At 51.9% G+C, this 17,062-nt stretch overlaps 1 long non-coding RNA gene across 15 annotated transcripts in view; it reads left to right on the plus strand.

The window, feature by feature from the left end:
- The window catches only part of LOC108445929, an 82,393-nt gene that overhangs the window by 34,074 nt on the left and 31,257 nt on the right, over nt 1-17,062 (plus strand). For all 15 annotated transcript variants that reach the window (XR_001860964.1, XR_001860965.1, XR_001860971.1 and 12 more), the window contains 2 exons: nt 11,056-11,208; nt 11,545-11,698. This is a non-coding gene — a long non-coding RNA (uncharacterized LOC108445929). The remainder of the gene's footprint in view (nt 1-11,055; nt 11,209-11,544; nt 11,699-17,062) is intronic.

Here is a 17,062-nt window from a genome sequence, read left to right on the forward strand (position 1 = left end):
TTCCCTCAGCCTGAGATGACTGAACAATGTGTTTCCCTTTATCTAATCAACAGTTTGACTTTCAGTTCAAAGTCCCACTCTTCAGGGAGGCTTCTGCGGTTGTAGCTTCTTTATAATGAGCAAAACTTTATATCAATGTTTGAGGCATGAGCTATTTTCAGGCTCTGACAGGGTCCAGCAGCTCAAATCCTGCCTTTTCCATCCCTGAGCTGGCCCCAGCAGAGACACAGGAGCACAAAGACGGGCCTGGAAGCAACTGGCCCTGTGGTTTTGCAGAACGCCTGAGTCAGGATTCTGGGGTCAGAATTCCCAGCAGTGCCATGGATTCCCTCAGGGCAAGCCACAAGCCACCACACACATGGCAATTGCAGAGCTTGGCTTCCACTTGGATACCAGAATAATCAGCTCCACAAAACCAGCCTGCTCCAGTCACTGGGGGTACGGTGTCTGCTCAGAAAAACCCTGAAAAAGTCCTCATGGGAGCAAGCAGTTCTTCCAGCCTCCAGCTCTGTGCTGGATGTGAGCCAGGAGAACATGCCCCTGGCATGGTAAAAAGATCCTGACGGGTTCACAGGCTGGCTGTGAGTCAGTCTAGGTGTTTGCAGATAAAAGGTGTCATCGAGTGAAGATGAGTGGCTCTGTCTGGCTCTCTGAATGATGAATGAGGTGTTGTTTCATACAATCAGAAGGAACCTCTGTGTGAATCCTGAAATACAGTTTTTGAGACAGCTGTTCCTGCCTAACCTGACAGGCAGCCCTTTAGTCGGCAGGAGAGGCTGCTGAAAAGGTGGCACAGTCAGGTTTAAAGTGCCTGCAACCCACCTGCATTGCAGCTGGTGCTGCAGGGATCTGTGGATCTGGTATCCCTGGTATCCCTGGTATCCCTGGTATCCCTGGCACAGGGGGCTGTGGGGTCCCTCGAGTGTGGGAGCCCCAAACTGCACCCATCAGGGTCCAGCATCAACATGTTGCTCCAGAGAGTTTGGGGGCACTGCACTGAGGTAGGTGAGTCAGGGAGCCTGGGTGGGGGCTGAGGGATGGATTCCACCCAGGAGCATTGGGAAGGAATGAGTTTTCAGCCCCACTTTTGCTCTGGCAGTTGGAATGCCCGGAGCAGGCAGCTTTGCCTCATGGAGTCTCAGTGAGAGAACCATTAATTTTGTATTAGGACATAAAAACTGTTTGAGCTGAACAGACCAATAGTCCTTCCAGCCCTGTATCCTGTCTCCACCAGAAGCCAATCCGGATGCCTTAAAGGAAGGCATAAAAATCCCATAATGCCCATAATTGTGCAATACTACCCTGTGAGGGGAGATTCCCCTCTGACCCCAGCTGGCAGCAGCTCCTACCCCAGAGCAGGAGAGGCAGGAGCTGCTCTGGTTGTCTGGAGCTGGAGTCCCTGCAGTTGCTGTTCTTGTGCACATAAATGTCCAATCCTGTGGTGAAGCTCTCTAACTCTGGTTGTTACAGCGCTTTTCTGATACCCTGGTGAGGAGCTGACAGTGCTGGATGACCTGCTGCAGGCTGCTCTGAGGAGAGCAGAAGAGGAGCTTTGCCCCTTCCCCATGCCAGTGCCTGCCCCTTCTTGAACTCTGGAATTAGTTTAAAAGTGTCCAAGGCCAGGCTGGATGAGACCTGGAGCACCCTGGTCCAGTGGAAGGTGTCCCTGCCCATGGCAGGAGTGGAACTGGATGAGCTTTAAGGTCCCTTCCAACCCAACCATTGTGGGATTTGTGATGAACTCTCCCTGTGGCCTGACCCTGCCATGCTGGGAGGAGCAGCGCTGCCCATTGCCATGCCTCTGTGGGCTTTTGGCTCAGGAGCTGCTCCACAAGCAGCCATGTACCAAAGGTAGGTTTCTTTGCCTATGGAGTGTTTCCTGGATATTCCTTAGAGAGGGATTCTGGGGCTAATAGGAGACTGGTTGATCTGTGGCCGGGTGTAACCTCAATCTTTGGGTGATAGAAGCACTTTGTAGTCTGGCAGGGCCCTCTCAATCCTCCTTTCCTTGGACATCCCAACCAAGCCTCTTGCTGTGAGTGCCAGGTGGAGCTGCTGGGATGCTGAGCAGGTGCTGTGTGACAGAGGCTGGAGCTGCTGGAGACCAGGATGGTGGCTCCCTGTGATGTTTGGGAGGAGAGCTTGACGTGACTTTAATGAGAATTTCTTCATTAGATTTTTGCTAATTAAGTAGAAACTTAGATTTTCACCCATGGAAAAAGACCAGCTCCCAAGTAGCCACCTTTAGGATGAGATACCCATCCCAGAGACCATCTCTTCCGCTGGTCTGACATCCCCAGCCCCCCATGCCTGGGCATGGGAGAAGTTAAGTCGAGGACTACCCATGAAGGAGCAGCAAAGGTGTGTTTGCCTGCTGGCAGAACAGGAGGGGGAATGGAGGCAGGAGAGCAGGTCTGGGCGTGCAGAGCGGGGAGGAGGTGACACTGCCTGGGATAATTGGACCATTAAATCTCACAAAGGCACCGACACTTACACAGCGTGGCTCAGGGAAACAATCACTCTCCAATAGCAATCCTAGCTATCTGCAACCATTTTTCTGCTGATCCGGTGCTTAATCCCATTGTTCAGACTGCAGGTTAAATTGTCCTCACCCCACAGTGCAGAGGCCAGGTATGTTTGCAGAGGTGTGCAGGCACGACCGAGGGGAAATTTTGGCTCAGAAATCCATTTGTGAATGTCTCTCAAATGTCTGCTCCTGCTGCCTCTGCCTACTCTCTGCCAACCCTTCCACCTCCAGAAATCTCCACATCAGGGGGAGCCGTCCCAGCCCTCTGGTCAAGCCCCCTTTATTTTGCCCTGCTTCTCCTGAGTACAAAGAATGCCAGAACTGCCTGCTACAGTCACAAAATTGGCTGCAAATCCTTCTAGTTTGCAGAACTGTTTTAACTCTCTTTATTTACTGTAGGTCTGGGAAGGAGGGGTTAATCCTTTAGCTGCATTCTCAGACTCTTCAGCTGTGGGAGCCCAGAATGCCATTTTTGCAGTAACAAAGGTGGAATTTTGCATGCAGACACAGGGCCCCAGGAGCTGGGGACTGAAGAACACCCTGTTTCTGAAGGCTTTGTAGTAAAGTTGTGGCTCTGGGTGCTTTGGGGCTCCCAGGGCTGATCCTGGATAATACCTTTATAGGTTCTTAATTCACCAGCTCTAATCCATGGAGCACATCAGACCCCCCCCTGGATTGTTGTTTGGATGGTAAAGTGCAGGCAGGAGGTTTGACCAAGGCTGCTCAGATCCCTGAGCTGAGTTTGTGGTGCTGGGTGTCCCTGGCCAGGGACAAAGCCCTGCTCCCGTGGTTGGTTACAGTTCCTGTTCAGTTCTGGAGTGTTCAGAGGCTGACTGTGCTCATTGCTGGGGTGCTGGCCTGAGTCCTGGGGCTAAAGCCCTCGGGGTCTGGGATTAAAGCCAAAAGCAAAGAGAATTTTACCCATCTCTTGGGTTTTTCAGCAGAAAACCCTTTCTCAGTCCGATGTCTGGCCAGGCAGGAGATTGCATAACACTGCGGGTGTTCCAGCTGTGCTGCTGAAGTGCTGGGTGTTGCTTCTGTCTTGGTTTACTCTGGCCTTTGGTAGGAAGATGATTTACAGGTGTTACCTGGCACAGTCACATAGGTGACAGCAGGATAGGAATGAGACCCTCAGCCTGGCAGGAAAGGGTTGGATTGGGACAGAAGATCCCAGACTGTGGGATACCAGGTCAGGGGCATGAGGTGTGGCTGGAGCTCCTTGGGGAACGCGAGCTGGAGAGTTTGTGACTCCCAATAATTCATTCCTTTCCTGGGGCTGTCTGAGCTCCATTAAGACTATCCAGAGATGCCCGGGGTATATTTATTTTCCTCTTTTTTCCCTTTGATGCCTCTTTCCATACTGTGGGAGACTGCTGCAGCTCGGGGCTGCCCTTCTCTGCCTGGGCTGGCCAGGGCTCCCTTGGTGAGCAGGTATTAATGGCAGGGGAGGGCAGGACCTGTGATAACTCAGCCTGGCAGCCCCAGCAGCACCAGGCTGATGGAATGGTCTTCGGAGACCCAAAGAGCTTCAGTCAGCACATCTGCCTGAAAAGAGTTGTTGTGAAAGGGTGAAGGAAAGTCACCCCAGATCCCAGGACACAGGGTTCTTCCTTTGGGCGGGTGTGACTGGATTGCTGCCAGCAGTGTGGTTTCACTTTAACATTCATTTGAACAGAGAAGTAAAGAAGAGAATGGATTTTTCCTCCTGCCAACAATTTATACACATCCCTCTCACCCAGCCCCTCCCACCACTTCACTGAGCCCCAGGCAGAGTTTTGAGGGCTGGTGTGGCTCAGTTTCCTGCAGCTTGAGCAGGGAGTTGGGCTCTGGGTTCCCCAAGTCCAGACGTGGGACTCTGTGGCTGAAGCATGGTGTGGAGCACGTTCTCTAGGGGCCCAGTGTGGCTGCAGAAACCTCCTCCTTTGTTCCTCCAGTGGTGCTGATGTCACGGTGCCATCCTATTCCCCGCAGATGGTTTTCATCACCCTCCCATTAAGCCAAGCCAGCCTGTTAGCACAGCACATGTCCCAGGACCCAGATTTGTGAACCAGATCAGCTGTTCCTGCTGCAACACCCCTTGCAAATGCTTATTTCCTCATGTCCTATCAGCCTGGAATTCTTCCAGGGCACCTTAGGGGTAGGAAGCACCTTTAGTTTGTGAGCAGGGTTGTTGCTTATTCCTGTTGCTCATATTTTTATATCTCCTACACAGTGATGAGCCAACTCAGTACCCAGGATGGTCACCCCAGCACCTGTCCCCTACAAACTTGGGACACCTTGTCACCACTGTGAATGTGGAGGTGCCTCCTGATGTCCACTGTCCACTCTGGGGCGTGTTACAGGGATCCCAGCTCCCTGTGTCACTGCCTTGCATCACCTGCAGCCCCAGCCCTGCCTCTCAGCTGGAAGGGGCTGGTGTGGGGCTGGCAGGATGGGAGCCAGGACTGGCATCTGGCTGGGCAAGGGAACCACTTCAGACATCACACTGGCCTTGGCCCCAGTCAAATATTTTCTGTCACTGATCCTTACGAGTCTTGTGGCATCCCCAAATGAGGCACAGGGGATTACAGAGCAGCCAGCTCTCCTTTAAAGCTTGACCTTGGCATCAGGCTGGTAGCATGGCAAGGAAGAGAGATGAGTTAGCTGGCAGCCTGCCTGTGTGTGCCAAGGGGCCTTTAAAGCCTCAAAGGATGCATTAGTTTGATGTCAGAGGCTTTGTTTGTGGCGATCCCTGGAATCATCCTCCTCCCTCTGGGTGCGTGTACGTGTATTTCCTGCCTGCATCCCTGATGCTCCCCCATCCTGTGTCCGAAGGGCTCGGCTAGGCAGCACGGACAGCTCCAGTGAGACAGATGGAGATGGATCCAGGCCTCTGTGGGGACAGCTGCGTCCCTGACAGTCCCCTCTGGTCATGCACCTGTTAGGAACTATACTTAGCATGGGAAAACTTTCCAGAAAAGAGAAAGCAGGGCAGAAGTGGGCAGGCAGAAAGGCTGGGAATTTGGCCTCATTCTCCTCGGCAGGTCCCAAAGCTCTAAAACTGCCTCTCAGTAATAGCATCCAAAAATGCCGATCAGGTGAGAGCAGGCGGCGCTCTGAGGCCTGCTGGCACTGTCTGGGGACAGCCTGAGCGAGTGACAGCTTCATAACTCCTGGGTGGGATGCCAGCGAGCGCCGCGTGTTTGTCCTGCCAGCCCCAGCGGTCCCGAGCACTCGGGAGCTGCCATATGGGAGCTGTGGGGGATCCCGGGGCAGCCGCACGCTGGGGGTCACGGGGCAGCCCCCGTGTCCATCACGGCTCACCCGGGGCTGCTGCAGCTCCTCTCCCTGTTCTGCCTGCCTGTGCTCCAGCCTGGCTGCCACACTCAGCCATCCGTCCTCAGCCCTGGGCGCTGCCAGCTGCCTGTGGAGCTCAGGGAGATGGATGGATTGGATGGGGGAGGAAACCTCCTGTTGGTGCTGGGCAGGGCTCTCTGAGAGGACACAGGAGGCTTTGCAGCTCTTCCTCTGATAAATGAAGAGCCCTCAGTTAGGTGCTCATAGCCTTGTGGCAAATTAATGTGCCTTGTTCCCTGCTCTCCCTCTTCTTGCAGCAGGGGCTCCTCGGGAGCCTGGCACAGAGGCAGCAGGTCCAGGTGGGTTTAAAGGCCACGTTTTCTTTGTGTTCTTTTCCTTTGGTAAGTGCTGAGCTGCATTTTCAGCACCCAAGGCTCCCATTGGCACAGGAGGTGCCCGATGGCCATCTCTGCTGTGCACGAGTGCAGCCTCTCTGTTCCCCCCATCTTCATCCCTGCAGAGAGGCTTCCCTTTCCTGGAGCTCCAGCTGGTGAGGAGTGAAACCCTATCCATGCTGGGTGACCGAGGGAAGCTTCGGATGAATGAGAATCCAGCATGGCCGGATGCCTCCGGAGCGGCGGGTGCTGCTGACAGGTGGCATCTCCTCCCTGGAAGGACAGTGTTCCTCTCCAGCTGCTCCCTGCTCTGCCTGATGCACGGCCTGTCCAATACCTGCTGCTGCTCCCCAGTTAGCATTCCAGGAGTTATGGCCACCGGGGCTGGTGCTTAGTGAGGGGATTTGCTGTACTTAGGTGAAAAATGCAACAGGCACTTTAAACTGCCCCGTGGCTAAATTGAGCTCTGTTTTCCAATCCCTGCAGCTCTCAGCTCTCCTCCTCTGCCCTCTTAGGAAGAGGCAAGGAAACTATTAGGTTGTGCTTAGGAGCCACCTAAACTTCTACTAAATGTCTTCCCTGAGTGATGCTCTTGGTCAGTGCTTCCCCAGCATCAGGGGCAAGGTCTGGGTGTGAAACCAGGAAAGGAAGGGGGAATACAGCACGTCACGTGGATACCAGCAACGTCTCCAGCTGACAGGATAAACCCATGGTATTCCTAACTGCCCAATCGAGATCTTTGTGCCACTGGAACATCTTGCATTTGCACACCTGTGCAGAAATGTGAATAGGAGCATCTTAAAAGTTCCAGGTGCTTCAGCCCTGGTGGTACCAGTGCCAGCTCTGGTGCCCCAGGATTGGTTTCTGTGCCATCAGAGGTGAGGAAATGCTCATCTCCTTCCAGTGGCCACTTTGAGCTTTTTCCTTTTAAGACTGAGAAAATCCTTGTTACATTTCCTGACGTTTCTGTGTGGTGTGAGGAAGTGATCATAGAGAAAATCATACCTATTTCTGCTTGGGAGTGGGAGAAACAGGAGGCCATTCCTCATCTCAGTCCTGGGTTTGGATTGAATGAACCTGGTAATCTGGGATAACTGGATAACCTGTACGGTACTTGCCAGGTGCTTAACCCCTCTTCATATGCCAGGGAGGCTTTCTTGGAACTGGAGGCACTAGCCAGCATAAATTGCTTCTGTCAATGTGCTTTATTGGACTACATCAAAGTAGAATCGATAGAGAGTTAAAAAAACCCCTAACAAAATGGGCTTTCTAAGGCAGAGCGAGTCATAAACAGACAGGAGTGTTGTGCAGGTCAGGTTTCACCTGGCAGCCCAGGAAACAGGGGGGTTCTGGCTCTGTCAGGGGTGATTCATTGCCCTGGAATATTTCAGGGGAGGGGAAATATCCAGGAGCTGTTAACACACTGCTGCAAGGAGAGGGGCTCCGAGTGGGTCGGGTTTGTGCCTCCAACTTTGCTGTCACAGATTTATACAGATATCATCTCTATCAGTGTAAGTTATCTGTTTCCATTTAACCTAGATGACAGCCCGAGTGGGGTTATTGCATTCTAAGGTTGCTGGAACTTGTTAATAATTTAGAATAATCAAGTAAAATTAATTCACTCTTAAAATCGAGCTTATTTGCATTGGCTTGTCTGGTTTTTTGTGACAGATCTCTCTGTGGGCATATGTTTGTGTAAGCTTTTTGTGTGTGCTCGTGAGTGTTAGTGTGCATATGTAATTTCCTTCTCCATCTCACAACCAACAGAGGCTGAGCTGCATTTAAATGTTGTGCAGGAAAAATGTGAAGAAGGTCCACCCCAAAGTGGAGCTGAATAGCTGAGGTATAAATCCACAGGGAAAAATGGGGTTTGTAATGGAAATGCTGCCTCGTTTTAAATTATAGCCAGGCATCTGTGAGGCTGAAAAAAAAATGCCGTGCAGCTTTTGTGCTGCACGGGGCGGGTGCGAGCGCGCAGTGACAGATTGCTGCTGACAGGGAGAGGCTCCTCCAGCTGCATTTCTCTGCAGCCCCTGCCATATATCCAGGGGCTTGTTAGAGGAACAACAGCACCAGCCAATAACCAGTTGGTCTAAGCCCCTGGGACAGACCGTATGGCCCACACTCTGCTTCCTAAGCTGTGAGTGTGGAGTAAATTCAGCTGCCGTAGCACTTGCAGCCCTCGTGTTACACAGCGAAGGAGCACACCCGGGCGTGCGTCTGTCTGTGGCAGAGCCTGTACCTATAAATAACAGTGTTTGTGTGTGTGTGTGCATATTTATGTGTCTGTGTATTTATTGTGGGTGAGGCTGGTTGTAGAGCAGCCCAGAAAATGGAAATCCTTTTGTGCAAATCCGCTTGCATGGAGGCAAGGAGAGCCAGGAGAGCAGGGCTGATGAATTGGCCCTGAACCGCGATGACAGTCCTTTTTTTTTAAGTCAAAACAATTTCAGGGAAAGGGTCTCCAAAAAAAGGTCCAGTTTCAGGAGGTAGCTCAATTGAATTTCTGGTTCCTGGCTGCCTGCCTGGAGGGCCTCTTGTCACTTCTACTTTCTTCCAACAAGGCAGAAGGCGGAATTGACAGCAGCCTTCCCGCCAGGCTGTTAGGGAAGCAGGGAAGCCAGATGCTTTGCCTCCCCGCTCCCTCCCCTTCTGCGGCCCGAGAGCCAGAGAGTTAAGTTGCTTAACTCTTCCATTCTCCCTCTCCAGTGTTCCTGGTCTGACCCAGCGGGGATCCTGAGGAACGAAATGCCTGGGAGTGGGCAGAGCCGGGCATGTGCTCGAAGGGTCCTCACTCCCGAGGGTGGGAGTGTGTGTGTGTCACAGGAAAGTACCCTCATGCTTTGTACAGAACAGCAAAATTAGACTTTGACACAGAAAGATTCTGCAGAGAGGCACATGGTGGGAACGAGCTGATACAGGAGCCTCTCCCCCAGCAAACCCAGGGCAAATAATATGATTTCAGAGCTTCCAGCCCAAACCCACTCCTAAACTCTCCCTCAGCCCCTGCTATTTATGTCACTGCATATAGGGTACAGTGTAGGTGAGAGCTAGAATATTCCTGTAATTTCTCAGCAAGGACAGTATGCTCAGCCCTCTCTTTTCTTTGTGTAGAATTATCATCTCTAGATGTTAAGGGATGTGGAAGGTTTCGGTTGCTGTTGAATTAACATTTCTATATGCATCATTTCACTAGATAATTTGCTGACTCTAAAATTTTTGTGTAATCAAATTGGCTGGCTGTTTTAACATTTGTCCAACACCATTTTTAAGTGGTAGTTAAATGAAGTGGAGAATGGAGTCCTTTCTTCAGACTCAGGGCTGTAGCAGGGTGAGGGTCTCTGGTATGGTTTTTTGAGACAGGACCTGCTCTGTGTCAGGGGTTGTGCATTTCCAGCACTCACAACCACAGAGCCCTTTTTAGTCTGCCCATAGCTGCAAAATGGGGTGACAAAGTGGTAGTAGATGACCAGGAGCTGACACCCTCTGTCTCTCCAGGCTCATCTCGTTGCCAAAACCTTGGTACAGAGGTTAAGGTGAGAACCCTTCTCCTTCTCTACTAAGGATGAGAGGAAAAGGCTTCAGGCTGTGCCAGGGGAGCTTCAGGTTGGACACCAGGAGGAATTTCTTTTTGGAAAGGTTGGTCAGACATTGGAATGGGCTGCCCAGGGAGGTGGTGGAGTCCCCATCCCTGGAGGTGTCCAAGGAATGACTGGACATGGCACTCAGTGCTCTGGGCTGGGGACAAGGTGGGGATCAGTCCCAGCTGGGACTTGATTGTCTTGGAGGGCTTTTCCAACCTCAGTGATTCTGTGAAATAGCCCCAAATGGGACCAAACCAGGGCCTTGAAGGGAAAATTGTGCCGGGGGAAGTTTAGACCAGGTATTAGGAAAAATTTCTCATAATTTTTAGGAGAAAGGGTGGTCAGGCATTGGAACAGGCTATCCAGGAAAGTGGTGGAGCCACCATCCCTGGAAGTGTTCAAAAATACGTGCATGTGGCACTTGAGGACACGGCTTAGTGGTGACTGGGGTGGTGGTGCTGGGTGGAGCGTTGGACCTGGTGATCCCAGAGGTCTCTCCCAGCCTCGGTGGTTCTGTGCTTCTGTTTCTGAAGTTCACCTGCACTGACACAGCCAGGCTGTGGGCAAATGGCTCTGCAACCTGTGGGCTCTGCTGGGGGCCATGCAGGCACCTCCAAAAGCAGGGAAATCATAGGGTTTCCCTAAAAGCCACCCAGCCCTTCTCCTCCTGTGTGCCCCTTTGTGTCTCCCCATACCCAGGAGTTGGATCTCTGTGGTCGTACACTCCTCCCTTGTGCCAGTGATCCCCGGGTCCCTGTGCCACCTTCCCCAGGCAGGGAGGATGGTGATGGAGCAGGCATTCCTCTGGGTTTGGCATGCTCAGCTCAGGCAGGAGGGAACATCAGCCTCAGGCAAACCATGAACATTTGTCACCTGCAGCAAGGCAAAAAGTGTTGCCCAGAACAGCCTTTGGAAATATTTTAATTACCCCTGGTTGATCTGGCAATCAACGAACTTCTCTGAGATAAAGATCACAAGTGGAGACAAAGTCTAAGGGGAATTTTATGCTTGGAGTCAAATTTCAGCAATGTTTTTGAAGCGTTTCTAATTGGGATGGTTTAAGAGCCATGCCCAAACCTCCCTGAATCCAAACAGTTCTGATGTACGTGGGAAGCAAATCAGTCATGCAGCTCCAGCACAGCACTGAGAGCTGGAGCAACATGGGGCTTCTAAAAGAACCAGCCTAACCACCGAGGTCTTTCTGCTTTATAGTCAGAAAACTTCTTTAATGGACTGTAAATCAAAAAAGGAAATTTATTTTTTGTTTCTCCAGGCTTGAAAGACGAGCGTGCATCTGCCCGACAGCTTTCAGAGCGAGCCATCCCTGCCAGCCAAAGCAGATTCTCCGTGCTTGCTTCCAAGCAGCACGAGCTGAAACAACTGGTGGCAGAGTGGGGTGTCTCTGCAGTCCTAGCCATGAAGAGAGGTGATTATTCCTCCCTCCTAATTCCACTTCCCAAGAGGAAATTATCCTGTGCTAGAGGCGTGCACCTTCCTCTGTTCTGTCAACGTGTGCTGCTAGGAAGATTTATTTCAGTAATAAGGTCTTTGCAGTGAAACTTAACAAAAATGAGGGGGCAAGTTTATTAATTATATATTTTACAGTTAATTAAAGATAATATTTAACAGAAGTAATTGCAGGCATCTGCCTTGATGGCACAATTAATTTCCAGTAATAAACGGGTTGTGTGTCCCTTTGTCGGACTGATCAGAGACAAATCCTGCCTCGTGCTAAACCCCTCTTATCTCTTTCCATTTGCAGGAGAGGAAATGTCCTCCTGCTCAGAGCACAGAGAAGAGGCTGGAGCTGGGCTGCTTTCTCCACAACTGTAGAACTGTGGTGAAATGGGGATTCTTTGTGTTTCATTGGCTTCTTTGAGGAAAACAGCGACCACGGGATCAGACAGAGCCTCGGGGTGAGTGTAGGTCCCACCACCCAGTTCTGCCAGTTCCCTGCAGCTGGGCCTGGTTCCTTCCATCCCATCCTGCCTCTCAGCCCCAGCTCTGGGAGGCAGGAAAGCTTTGTTCCACAGGACTCGGGTCTTTCACCCCTCAAGCTGCTTCTAAGCAGTCTCTTCCATTTGTGCTGAAGTGCTGTGTAGGAGCCCTTGTCACTCACCTCAGCTTGTTCCAGCATGTTCCCAGAACCTGGGCATGGATGTAGATGAGCTGTCCATGTGGGAACTTGCTGGGCTCTCAGAGCACCTGCCCCTTTGGGGTCTGACACAAAGGGTGCCCCCGGTGTGCCCTGAGGTCTGTGCAGTTGGCAAATTTATTCTGCACTATCACTGGCAATGTTTCTATTCTCCTGACACCTCTCAGACAGGTTGGTAGGTTCTACCTCGTGCAGGTATCCATCTCCCATTATCTTCCTCCTACCTGAGGTACATACAGAGCCTGTAACACACAGCTGAGTGATTTTTATTCCCTCCACTTGAGGGAAGTAGCTTACAATGTTTTAAACTGGTCCTCTGTGATTGACTCATGCCACCTATTTCTGAAACGCAGCCAACAAGGTAAGAGAAGATTTAGAAAAGTTAACAGTGTCCAGATCCATTTAGGACAGGGAGGGAGCCCAAAAGATGGATAAAATACTGTAAAGAGCCAAGCCCAGCACGGCTGCTCAACACAGAGCCATCCTCTGAGAGTGTGATGTTCCTTCCTGCTTCCTTTTTTACTTGTTATGGAAACTGTTGGTGCAGTTGGTGGGGGGCAAAGGAACTGCTCTAGGAGCTCTGCACACCTCCAGGCAAGGTCCTTCCTATGGAGCAGGTGATGGGAGCTGCTCAAGGAGGTACTTTTCCAAAGGCATGCCACAGGGATCAGGGCTTGGTCCAGCCTTTTTAGTGTCTTCATTAATGAGGCAAAAGATGGGGTAAGCAGCATGTGAATGACGTGGAGGGTGAAAGGAAGAGGGAGCCATGCCAAGGGCCAGGGGAGGTCCCAGGTTCCAGCCTGGCCAAACTGAGCAGGGCTGGGCTGTGTCTGCCGTGGGCTCAGGCTTCACACTGGCCTGGTTTTGTGAGTAAAAGCAGAGAGCTGGGGCTGAGCCTGAGCAGCCTGAGCTGGGTGTGTGAGGGCAGCTTTGAGGCGAGTGTTGGCTGTTCTGCTCCAAACCCCAGGTTTTCTGCAGGCCCATCTTGTAAATATTTAAATGCAGGAATAGCGGGCCCAGCAAGTCTGGGTGGGGATTTGCTGGCAGGGAGGAGAGCAGAGTGTGTGTGAGTTGCCTGTCTCCCTCTCACGTGCCTGCACCCGTATGTGCACGTCTCCCAGTGCCTTCCAGAGAGATTTTAATCCAGAGAGCTCTGACAGCCTTTCAGGCATCAATCACCCAGCGCCGCACGACCCCTGCAAGGTCACGCAGCGTTATCAGCCTCCCCCTCGGAGCAGCGTTTTGTGCCTCTGCAAGGAGGGATGGGCAGAGGGAGAGCGGCTCCTGAGCGTGTGTGAGATTTCCTGCAATCAGAGCTTTCCAGATTCCTAGAGCCAGGGGTGGGATCCAGGTCTCCCGGAGCCCCGCTCCCTGCCCTGACCACTGGAAACACTTCCTCCCCACAGAAACCTCACCGTGAAACCACCCACCGGAGCAGGGCTTTGTAGTTTGGCAGGCAGAGCACAGGCTCTGCTCTACCCAATCCGCAGGCGCATTTTTGGGGTTGCGTGTTTACTGAAATCTTGGCTTTGCCAGCCTGCAGAGAATAAAAGTTGATTGTTGAGCAGCCAGGGCTCGGCGTCGCCCTGCCTGTACGTGTAAATACCCTGCACAGCCAGGCCAGGCCAGGGGGGATGTCTGTGGGGCCACAGCCTGCTCGTGTGAGGAGCCTTGTCTCTGCTCTGTGCTCAACACGTCTCTGGTTACCTGCTCTCACTGGAGCTTTTCTGGCTTCTCCAATCCTTTCCTTGGCTGCTCTGGCTGCAGGGCCTCGTGATAGCTGGCTGGGTCTATTTATTTAATAATAAAACTTAAAGAGCGGGTTGTTTTCCAGGCAGTGGCTGTCTCTGTGGAGCCAGGTCATGATGCGGTTAGTGTGGAGGGAAGCAGGGCCGCTTGGGGAGCTTAAAATCTGCCAATCCCACTATTCCTTCTGCCCCTCAGCCTTCTCCCAGTAACCCCTTCCTCCTGCACTGGCAGGAAAGTTTATGATGCCGTGCAGGCTGTCCAGACCTTGCCACTTCCATCTCTCTCAGGATGTGGCAGGGATAGCAGAAGAGGGAGTTCAGAGCCCAAGGCTACAAACAGGACGATATGACAGTAAAGAGAAGATGCTGGAACACAAGGAGTGGGCCTTCCTTTGGTTATTTCTCCTGTGCAGATCCCTGCAGCTGTCACAGCACGTGCCTCTGGTCTCTCACCCCCTTCTATAGGGGACAGTGGTATCCTCCCCACAGGACTTAGCAGTGTTGTCTTTATTCCCATGGCCGGGAAGCAAGCACACTCTTTTGGAGGATGGATTAGTCAGGGGTTTGAAACAAAAGTCAGAGGTTTGTGCTCTGGATCCTAACCTGAGGCATCTGCTGGTCCTAATCTGAAGGGCTCCCCCACCCCAGCTTCACACACGGTACCCCCAGCACGGTACCACTGTGCTGCTTTAGGAGATTTTGTTTTCTTCATCTCCACGGAATCCTGAGTTGTGTGGTACCTGCCTGACAGCACTGCTTTGGGCAGAGGTCAGTCAAACCACTCCCACTCCATCACCAGTGCTTTCCTCCCCTCGGGATTTACAGCTGGGTGAGGAAACCCATCCCCATCACTCTCTGACCTGGGCTGGGCAATGTTCAGGTGCATCTTACAGACTCCACGTTCCAAGAGGCAGGAATCTGTCACAGCACAGCTCTGTGCCTCGAGGGAGTCGTTCCCTGAAGGTTTGGCTTCAGGAATAAATCTGTACCTCCACGCTCTGCCCATAAAACTGGTAACACTGAGATTGCTTTACACATCAGCAACAGAATGGAGACAGCAGAAGCAATCAGGACCCAAAATAATTATGTTTATCATCTATAATCATCACACAGAGTCTAACAGCACATTAGCACTTCCAGCAGGCAGTTTTCAAGAGCAGGGAATGCAGGCAGTGTTTTGGAGGATGCGCTGATTATTTTAAAGGACACCAGCCACAACTGAACATGCCGTGGGGGATTCTCTGAGCTGCCAGCACACCCTTTTACTGCATGTCTGGGGAACAGGAGCAGGGCCAGTGCTGAACCATCTCTGTAAATGTTACTGGGTGTAGTTTCCAGACTCAGGCTGTGGAAACAACAACTCAGCCTCTTTCTGACTGATCCCAGGGATTTGGAAGGTGTAATCTGGAAGAGCCTACAGCTGCTTGAACCCATCTCTGTGGAAGGGGTTATTCCAAGGGAAGTCTCTCATGTTTCCCCTTGTGATGCTGCCTCTGCTCCTCCCTATTTTCCTGCCAGTCCTGAAATACATAGCCCTGAACAAGGACTTAGGGGCTGAGCTCCCTGGTGGCAGAACTACCCTCCCTTGTGCTACTGCAGACTCTTGGGGGTGTGGGGCTACAAATGTCCAAGCAAATCCAAGTGATCTCAGTTCATAACAGGTCCCTGAAAACATCTGCAAGCAGCAAAACCCAACACCCTTCAACCCATGTCCTGCAGCATGGTCCTCTCTCTCCTTGTGCCGCACTGTTAGGGAGGGCTAAGCTTTGCAGCAAGGGAGAAGAGGCCAGAGAAGGTCCTGGCCAGGAGGAATGCAGTCAGTCACTGCATTCAGCCTTTTGGTGGAAGGGCTCAGTAACACTCTGCTTGGAAGGAAAGGCCTTGGAGCCAGGCTTGTATGTGGAATTAGTTGGAATCCCATCAAAAGCCCACGACGCCTCATCTCTTCAGCAGAACATCTGAGATGCTGCACATTTATTTATTTACTGGGATGTTCCAGGTTATAAAGTGGATTTATAAGCCCTTGTTTTCCGTGATGATCCCCAGGTGAAGGTGTAAAATCCCTCCTCCCAGGATGCCAGTCCCGAGGTGTCTCTGGGTGTAAGGGAGGGGCAGTTGCCATGCTGTGTCCGTCAGTGGGAACTGGTGTTTCTCCTGCAGGCACCACCCTACTGCCAAGAACGGCTTTAGCAAGGCTCTTAGGAACTGCTTTCAAATCTGGAAGGGTTTTTTGGAGCCAAACATTGATCTAAGTGCATTCTTACTGAAATTCAAATGCAAACCAGCCGGCCTTTCACTCCAACACTTCAGCTTTCCTGCAGATTGTTTTTCCAGGGGTACCCTCTGGTTTATCTGCAAGACTGTGGGAATGCTGTCAAGACAGGAGCCATTCTCCTGTGTGTAAAAGGCACCCAACTCAGGGACTGGGCCAGAAGGGTCTGTGCTGTGGGTATCTCATGCCAGGGAGCCAAGGAGGAGAGCTGAGCTCCATGGAGTGCTCTGGGGCTGGCTGGCAGAGCCCTGCTGTTCCCTGTGCGATTGAGACTTGCCTGTGGTGTCAGGGATGTGTAGTTCCACAGGCAGAGGATAATGGGGTGAAAGGACACTCAGGGAGTCTCCAGAGCCAGCTTCAAAGTGAGGTCCAGTTGGTCTGGACATCATCCAGTCAGCTTTTGTGTGTCTTCAAGGACAGGGATTGTTCTGCCTCTCTGGTCTGCTGTCCCGGATAATTGGTTTTTTCTGGAGCACAGGGCTCAGTACTGTGAAATCTCTTCCAAAATCTTGGCCCTTTCCTATGCTAGCAGAGATTCTGCTTTCACAGCAGGTTTATCACTGGCTGAACACCCACCAGGCTTCCCCTGTGCTCCTAGAGCTCCTCCAGCCTCTTCGTGGGCTTTTCCAAGTGCAGAAGGGATGATGCCGGCTCCCATCCCAGTGTGTATCCAGGGTGGTTTAGAAAGGCATTTTATAACTTGGAACATCACAGTAAATAAATGTGCAGCATCTCAGATGTTTTGCTGAGGAGATGAAGTGTCGCAGAGTTTTGGTGGGACTCCAGCTAATTCCACATACAAATCTGGTTCCAGGACCTTTCCTTCCCTGCAGACCATTTCAGAGGACTTGGGGCCAGCCTAGACCACTGCATGCCCTGGCCCACCTCAACCAGTCTAGGAAGAGAGTGGGACCAGTAGAGCGAGGGGCCCGAATGTCCCTCCCATGGTCCTTCAGGAAGAAATGGATCAGAAGAGGAAGATACTGAACCAGTGATGGGTGCACCTGGGGGAGCTCCTGTGGTAGATCCTCAGCATGAGAGCTGCAACACCGAGCTTTGTGGTGTGGAATTGTACCAGGGAAAAGGAGGAGGCTTGTCCCGGAGA

Source organism: Corvus brachyrhynchos, unplaced genomic scaffold (genome assembly GCF_000691975.1).
Source record: "Corvus brachyrhynchos isolate BGI_N302 unplaced genomic scaffold, ASM69197v1 scaffold164, whole genome shotgun sequence".
Lineage (NCBI taxonomy): Eukaryota > Metazoa > Chordata > Aves > Passeriformes > Corvidae > Corvus > Corvus brachyrhynchos.